The sequence below is a fragment of the Moschus berezovskii genome, chromosome 6, assembly GCF_049115385.1.
Source record: "Moschus berezovskii isolate FMDL1 chromosome 6, NW_MosBer_1.0, whole genome shotgun sequence".
Lineage (NCBI taxonomy): Eukaryota > Metazoa > Chordata > Mammalia > Artiodactyla > Moschidae > Moschus > Moschus berezovskii.
Window position 1 is genome coordinate 78,500,810 of NC_142465.1, and position 9,005 is coordinate 78,509,814.

Consider the following 9,005-nt stretch of genomic DNA (forward strand, 5'->3'; position numbering starts at 1 on the left):
CCTATTCAGAACCATCCAGAAACTTCTAGATAGGAAAAAGGCTCTTGGGGGCCCTAAAAGGGGAACTAGATGCCACTCTCAGACCAAACAACACCTAACACTCACTGTAGGCTTCCTGGCCAGGCCCAGCTTTGAGCTTCTTACAGATCTTGAACTGATTTAATTCTCACCACATCCCCTTGAGCTGATGCTGTTATGACTCCTTGTTTCACCAGACAAGGAAATAAAAGCTTAGTGTTGAAATATATATACATGGTAAGTCATGAATCCCAGATGTGACTGCAGTCCTTTGTGGAAGTGCTGTGATCAGATTGAACCAGGTCCAACCAGGTCTTGGAGCCATAGCCAGGCCAAGATTTTTAGCAGTCTGAGCTCCCTAACACTGGACTGCTGCCTGGTCTGGCTGTGGTCTTCAGTCCCTGGACCTGTGTTAATGGAAACTGGGCAATGTTAGAAAAAGATATTAGTCTTTCTCCATTCCTCACCACCCCAGGTCCAGGATTTCTAGACAGTTCGTTGTTGTGGAACTTCAGTATGCTTTACAGCCAGACACACCTGGCCTCCCTCATGTCCCAGGTGAGCTGTGTGACCATTGGCAGGAAATTTAACCCTGCTAAGGCCTCCTTCATTTAATATGAAGGGATCATTTAATATGAAGGGACTGGATATAGGGAGTGTCACGATCCTTGCTATCTTCAAGGACCTTACAGTCAGGATGGAGGCTACTGGGGGACAGGGACCTCAGCCAGGGACCCATAAGGCAAGGGGAAGAGCTTCAGGAAAAGTCTGAGCCGAGTTGGTTTGTTTTACAGCTTTATTGAGATGTAACTGACATACAATAAACTCTACATGTTTAAAGGATGCAAACTGATGAATTTTGACATGAGTATACTGGGAAGCTATCTCCACAATCAACTTTTCATCACTCCCAAAAGTTTCCTCACAGTTCTTTGTAATCCTCCCCTCCAACAAGAGAACTGCTGATTATATTAGTTTACACTTCCCAGAATTTTATGTATTTCTATATACACTTCATATGTAAGTGTTAGTCACTCATTCGTGTTGACTTTGCAACCCTATGAACTGTAGCCTGCCAGGTTCCTCTGTCCATGGCATTCTCCAGGCAAGAATACTGGAGTGGGTTGCCATTTTTCTTCTCCAGGGGATCTTCCCGATCCAGGGGTTGAACCCAGGTCTCCTGCATTGCAGGCAGATTCTTTGCCGTCTGAGCCACCAGGAATGCCCTATTTATATGTAACTTTGTATAAATGAAATTATACAGTAAGTGCTCCTTTTAGGGGCAGGTCTGGCTTCTTTTCCTCAGCAGAATCCTTTTGAGAGTTATTCATGTTGCTGGAGCAGTGGTTCATTCTGTTTCACTGCTGATTATCCAGTGTATGTTCGTACCACAGTTTGTTTACCCGTTTACCTGCAGATGGGTTGTTTTCAGTTTGGGATTTCGCAGATAAAGCTACTTTGATTATTCATGTACAGATGTGGACATATGCATTCATTTCTTGCAAATAAATACCTAGGAGTAGAATGGCTGGGTTGAATGGTAGGTGTATATTTAGGCTCTTAAGAAATCACCAGAGTGTTTCTCCAAGCGGTTGTACTGTAAAGGAGGAAGAAAACCTTTCCCTCTACCCTCCTATGTTCTCCAGTTGGGGCCCTGGAAATTAAACTGAGGGGAGATAAATTGACAAGAGAAGCAGAGAGTGTGAAAACGCAGAGGGTTCATTCATGTGGGAGAAACACTGTGCTGAATTAGTCAGAAGATCCTTAGAACTGAAGCTTATGTAGCATCTTAACAGAATAAGTGTGTAGAGATGTGACAAGATAAAGAAAAAAAGTTTAGGCCTTTGGCGGCAGCAAGCAAAAAGAGGGTAAGCATATGGGGGAAACTCATGGAAGATAAGGGTTAATTTGGAAAGGTTTGTTATGTCAATTTTTTTTGGTGTCATCCCCAGGCTGAGTCTAGAGTTGTGTAAGCTTGCTTTCAGACAAATCAGGGGGGAAGCAGAGAAGTGGTTTTCTGACATTTGTTGTTTCTCAGTTGTCTTCAGCTCAAAATAACCCTTATACCAGAGTGTGGTGGGGCACACTCTGGCCTCTGGCAAATACTATTTCATGTTGCCACCAGCCATAAACATTCTCCTTTCTCTGCATTTTCAATAGCAGGAAGAGTCAGCCCTTAATTTTAGCCATTCAAATAGGTATATAGTGGTATGTCATACCGGTTTTAACTTGTGTTTCCCTAATGACCTGAAATGCTGGACTCCTGAGACTCCCTAGGACTGCAAGGTGATCAAACTTGTCAATCCTAGAGGAAACCAACCCTAAATATTCATTGGAAGAACTGATGCTGAAGCTGAAGCTCCAATACTTTGGTCACCTGATGGTGAAGAACCGGCTTATTGGGAAAGACCCTGATGCTGGGAAAGATTGAGGGCAGGAGGAGAAGAGGGCGACAGAGGATGAGATAGTTGGTTGGCATCATCAATTCAATGCACATGAACTTGGGCAAACTCCGGGAGGTGGTGAGGGACAGGGAAGCCTGGTGTGCTGCCATCTGGGGGACTGAGAAGAGTTGGACATGACTTGGCAACTGAACAACAACAAAATGACCTACAAACTTCAATGTCTTTTCATGTGCTTAGTTAGCATCCATCTATTTTCTCTGAATTATTTGCTGAAACTTTCTACCCATTTAAAAGACTCACTTATTTGCCTTATTATTGAATCATATTGATTCTTTACATATTCTATAGACAAGTCCTTTGTTGAAATGTATTTTTGCAAATATTTTCTTCTATTTTATTAAATAGAATAGGTGTCTATTAAAAGACGCCTCTTTTTTGAATCACAGATCTTTTTTTTTTTTTTTTTTTAGTATTTATTTATTTGGCTGCGCTGGGTCTTAGCTGTGGCATGCAGGGTCTAGTTCCTCACCAGGGACGGAACCCCAGCCCCCTACACTGGGTGTGAACACAGAGTCTTAGCCACTCAAACACCAGGCAAGTCCCGGTCACAGTGTCTTTTAAAAAGAAAAAGTTTTAAATTTTAATGAAGTCCAATTTTTTTTAATATCTTCTGCTTTTTTCTTTTGGTTGTATTTGAGAAATCTTTGCCAAATCTAAGGTCAGTAAGTTTTTCCTTTATGCTTTATTCTATATGCTTTATAGGTTTACCTCTTTCATGGAGGTCTATTTGGGCTGAGTCTGGAAAGGTGAGTAGCCCAGCAAAAGCACAGGAGAGAACATTATAGGCAAGAGGGACCACTTGAGCAAAGGCCCAGAGGGATGGGAGCTTCTGTAGTTCAGGAGTAGTCAAGTATTCCTGAAGCTGGCACACAGGGTTTAAGGGATGGAGAGGGGTGAGATCCCTCCTACTGGAGACGTGGCCTGGGCTGAGGGCAGAGTGCTAGGCTGAAAAGCTTGCACTTTATCCCAAGGGCGACGTGGAGCTAATCCTGAGTGTTAACCAGAGAAGTCCTGCCAGCAGCTCAAGTTGCCTTATCAGCCAAATCAGGAGCAGGAGGAGGAAAAGAAGAGATAAGGAATGAACACGAGTTTCATCTTGGGCCCGGGCCGGCCCTCTTCTCCTGCTCTTTCACTGGGATACCCAGTTCTCCCAGAAGGGAAATGATAATCAACTCCTATTCAATGCTAACATCTCCTGGTGACTGTCTTACTGCTTCTGGGAGCTCTCCCTCCCCACTCCTTTTCCGCTTTGTTTTTATTGGTATTAAGGTAGAGTTAACTTACAATGTTGTGTTAGTTTCAAGTGGACAGCAACGTGATTCAGTTATTCATCTCTATAGGAGCTCTTTTATTAGCCATGTTCATCTTTTGTCTGTTACAAGAGGTCCAAACGTTTTTCTCCCGTTCTGCCGCTGGGGTGTCAATCTTGTTTATCAGGCTTCTTGCAACCTAGAAAGATTCAGTGTTTTGCAGTCCAGACTGAGGATGGTTTTCATGATTTGGGGCTCTGAGATGGCTGGATGGCATCACCGACTCTGTGGACATGAGTTTGAATGAACTCCGGGAGTTGGTGATGGACAGGGAGGCCTGGCGTGCTGTGATTCATTGGGTCGCCGAGAGTAGGACACGACTGAGCGACTGAACTGAACTGAACTGAACTGAACTACCTTGAGGAGACCAAGGCTGGGCTCCACGTAGCCTACACACCACCACGGCGTTCCCCGTTTCACTCCATTCCCCTACCCTCCCTGGATTAAGGACTTGCTTGTTCTCTTGGATCGGTGCGGGGCGTGGATGCGGTCTGGCTACCCCTGCTTGAGGACACACAGGCGGGGGTCCACTGATTCGCCTGGAAAACCGGTCCAGCCTGAAGCTAAAGACTTCTCACCCCCAACCCTGTGTTCCCCCAGCCTCCGCGGAGGCCTCGCCTTGGTTTTCACTTTCGTGCCAGAGGAGCCTCAGCCCTGGCCCCTCCCTGCAGCCCATACCGCTTCCGTTTTCCAGGCGGGCGGAGGGGCGCCGCCTTCGGAGAGCTGAGTCTCGGTTTCCATGTTCCCCTCGTGCCGTTTCTGCTGTGTCATGGTTGGGAGGGGGGACGGGAGGAGACAGGAAAGGCAGATTTTGCTGAGTCACTCCAGCTGCTTCCTCAGCCTCCGGCTGGATGCTTAGGTAAGGACAGTCTTCCCTGCTGGCGGGAGGAAGTGAAACTTCTAGAAAAGGGTAGAAGCTTCCCATTTCACTCAAGTTTTTGCACCGCGTTTGCAAAGCCCTGTCCCATACATCTCAAAAGGGATGTGTCCAAGGTTGAGCTGCTGAAGGTCTCCCATCACAGCCAACTGAGCATTACATCTTCCCAGCTGGTTGAACCCAAACTTTGGAGTTAATCCTTGACAGCTCCTCTTACTCACATCCCATTTCCTATTCTTCTCCTAACGTGTAAAGCTCTGCCTTTACAATATGCATGTCTTCGACCACTTACCTCTCTGTTCTTTGCAAGTCAGCATCATCTCTCTTTGGATTTGTGTGGTCAGTTGCCTTCTGCCAATGTCCTGTGTCACCCAGAGCAGCCAGTGATTGATCCCAGAAAAGCCCAGTGAGACCCCAGCACTCCTCCCCTCCCAGCCCTTGGGTCTCCCCTACTTAGAAAGGTCCTAGCAATGGCCTGCAGGCCTCACAGGCTACATGTCTCTCCTGCTCCCATCTCTACCTGTCCCCTCCCGCTCTCTGCTGCAGCCACGCTGACTTCCAGGCTGCTGCCTGTCCCTGCCAGGTCTGGGCCACCTGGGGTCTCAACTCTGACTTTTTCCTGTGGCCCCAAACAGTGATCCTCACACACCTCCCAGCCTGTGGAGCCCACCTTGACTTAGCATTTACAATCACTGATTGCTTCCCATGCCTCACAGCTCTCTGACATCTCCCGCCAGGGAAAGTTCTGTGCTTGCAAGGGTTTATATGGCCAGACTGAGCCCATCTAGACTGGGCCCTTCCAGAGACTCTGCAGTGATTTCCCTACTTTGAGATCTGTGACCTTAATTAAATGTGCAAAGGGTGATTGAGGAGGAAATAGGCTCCAGGTTAGATATTTACAACTGGCCTCCTGCAAAGGGTAATGACCCTATTCAATGATAACAGAGCATATTCACAGGTTGTAAGGATTAGGCAAGTACATCTTTGTGGGGCCACGATTCTTCTCACCACAGATAAATGCTTACCTCCTGGGTATGGGGAGCATGAAATGGGACCCTGCTTGGGAGAAGGCTTGGCTCAGAGCAAACTCCAGTGTTTCTTTCCCATTTCCTCCTACATTTGTCTTTGGTGCTCCCTACCCCCTTTCTGGATCATTTCCCAGGGCCCGGACTTCATGAGGACACTGAGCACCCATGTTATGTCAAAGTGGGGGTCCAGCCTCTTCAGCTTTGTACCTCCAGCTCCACACATAACAAAACTGGCCCATTTCCACTGCTCAAGTATTTGACTCTGCAAGGGAATCCAGAGAGAGGGTGGTGGGTTCTCTGATGGAATAAAGCTTTATTTTGGGGGCAGGGAACTCCCAAGCGGCTCAGTGGTAAAAAAAAAAAAAAATGCTTGCAGTGCAGGACTCGCAGGTTCTATCCCTGGGTTGGGAAGATCCCTGAGATGAGGAATGGCAACCCACTTCAGTATTCTTGCCTGGGAAATCCCATGGACAGAGGCGCCTGGGGGGCTACAGTCCATGGGGTCACAAAGAGTTGCACACGGCTTAGTGAGTAAAGAATAACAACACGTTAACGGTGGAATGCTAGGCATCACGCAGGGAGATGGCAGGAAGGGTCTCTCTGTCCACCCCATCCTGCTTCCCAAAGCTGTTGTGGCAAATATCACAAACACAGTGGTTTGAAACAACACAGATTTATTGTCTGGAGTTCCTGAGGTCAGAAGTCCTGAAATAGGTGGGCAGGGTTGCATCCCTTTTGGAGTTCTAGGGGAGAATCTACTTCCTCAAGTTTTCTAGCTTTTGGAGGGTACCAGCTTTCCTCGGCTCGTGGCCCCTAACTCCATCTTCAAAGTTAGCAGCACAGCATCTTCCAATATCTCTGTCCTGCTTCCCTCATCACATCACCTTCTGTATCTGTAACCTCCCAGCCTCCCTCTTATAAGGACTTTTCTGATCTTAGGATAATCTTCCCATTTCAAGATGCTTAACTTAATCCCGTCTGCAAAATCCTTTTTGCCATGTAACATAAGTAACATATTCAGATGTTCTGGGGATTAGGATGTAGACATGGTAGGGGGCATTATTTAGGCTACCACAGGAGGAGAAATATCACTTAAATCATTCCAGTTATTTGAGAACAGAGAAGAGGAAGTCAGGAAGCTGAATCAGCATGGGGAAAGGCCACAGGCTCAACACTGGGACAGAGGAGATACCAGATCAGCCCTAGTCCAGCCCCCTCCACCCTGGGGTTGTCTGTGTGTGTGTGTTGGGGTTGGGGGTCCATTCTGGCTAAGTCAGGGGCTCCCAGGGAAGAAGCTGTAGTGAGGAGTGAACCTGGACTCGGAACCAGGGACCCTGGGCCACTGAAGGCTCTGTGTCCTAGAGCCTGGCGAAGTCACTCTCCTCTTGGATCCTCTGCGCCCCATGTTAAGTATGAGAATGGCAGATCATGTGAACTTTACCTTCTGGGCTTTCTGAATGGACAGGCTGATGGCAAGCATTCAGACTTTCTCACTCTTATCCTCTAAACTCTTGGACGACAGACTGGCCTCCCATAAAAGGGCATGTGATATGGGGGTCAGAAGTATGGATTCTGGCTTCCAGGTGCTGTGCTTTGAATTCTGGCTTGGCTATCACTAGCCATGTGGCTTGGGAAAACGACTTAATCTCTTTGTACCTTAGTATTTACGTGGACAAAACAGAAATGAAAATGACAGGGACTTTGCGAGGATTAAATGCAGTCTTGCACATAAGGGTTCTGTACACAGTAAGTAATCAGTAAAGTTGAACTAAGATCAAAACTTGTAGGTTGATTCCAACTCTTTCTGGCAACCTAGCTGTATTATCATGTTTACCAGAAAGAGATCTTGTGGCACATATTCATTCATTCAGTATTGATTGTCTGCCACTTATCAGGCACAGTTCCAGGCTCTGGAGATTCACAAAACAAAACCCCTGCCCTCCTGGAGCTTACATTCTAATGGAGATATCTATTTCTAATAATCCTTCTTTCTAGAAAGTTCTTGGCAACTCCTTTTTGAAATCTTCTAGCAGCTCCAGTTCTAATTCTTACCTCTGTGAATCTTGTGAACTGGTAAATGCCATCCTCTGTAGAATGAGCCTTTCAAGGACACCCATGGAGGTGACTTCTGGGCTCTAGCGGGAAAAACCATGTTTTTTTTTTTTTTTTTTTGGCTTGTCTCGCGTCCTACTGGATTCTGAGACGCCCTACCTTGAACTTTTGAAATCTTTGTGCTATACTGCCTGGGTTCAAACCCTTATCTTCACCTCTCTGCCACAGTTTCCTCATTTGTAAGATGGGGACAATAACAGTAACAGTCTTATGGAGTTATTATGAGGATTTAACCTGTTGATACATGTGTTTAGTATAGTATCTGGCACACAGGAAGGGCTCAATGAATATTAGCTATTAGTATTGTTATCATTGTTCATTGAAACAGAAGGTCGATATATTATTTATACCAAGAGCTAGATTCTTTGGCATAGCCCCGCTCTCTAGAAGACTGAGCAGCCCCCATGTCCCTAGATTGATTTGGTGGCTGAAGTTCAGGTCAGTGATCCTGGAAGAGGATGGACCATGGGCCAGAGCTCTGACCTTGGATCGGATGGACACACTGACCTCCAGTACCTGCTTGGTTCTTCCAGACTGTCTCCAAGCATCAGAGACTCCTACTTACACCCAGGAAGGACCACTTCAGCCGCTGTAGTCTCCCAGTCTGAAAATCCATGCTTGACGGCTGGGCTGGCTGTCCTCAACCTTGTACTCACGTTCCTTCAGAAGTGGAGCACTTGATACCTCTTTCCCAAACAACATCCTTGTCCTGAGTCAAAGTTAAACTTCTTTGTTTTGTTTAATCTAGAATCCAGAATTGTAACTTTGGGAAGGGACTTTGGTATTGTCATTTACATTGTCATCTGGGCTCGCCCAGTGACCTGCTTCCCCCCATCCTAAGTGATCAATCTCATTCAGTATCAATTCCATAGTTGATCACAGGACCAGCTCTGTTCCAGGCCCAGGTGGGTACCGCATGTGTGCTTAGTCACTCAGTCGTGTCCGATTCTTTGCAACCCCATGGACTGTAGGCCACCAGGCTCCTCTGTCCATGAGGATTCTCCAGACAAGAATACTAGAGTGGGTTGCCATGGCGATCTTCCCGACCCAGGGATTGAACCCAGGTCTCCTACATTGCAGGCGGATTCTTTATCATTTGAGTCATGAAGATGAGATAACTCAGACTCAATGAGCCCTGAAGATCGCCCTAGGAAGGTGAGCAGAGAGGTGGTCTGGATAACCAGCATCATTGTCC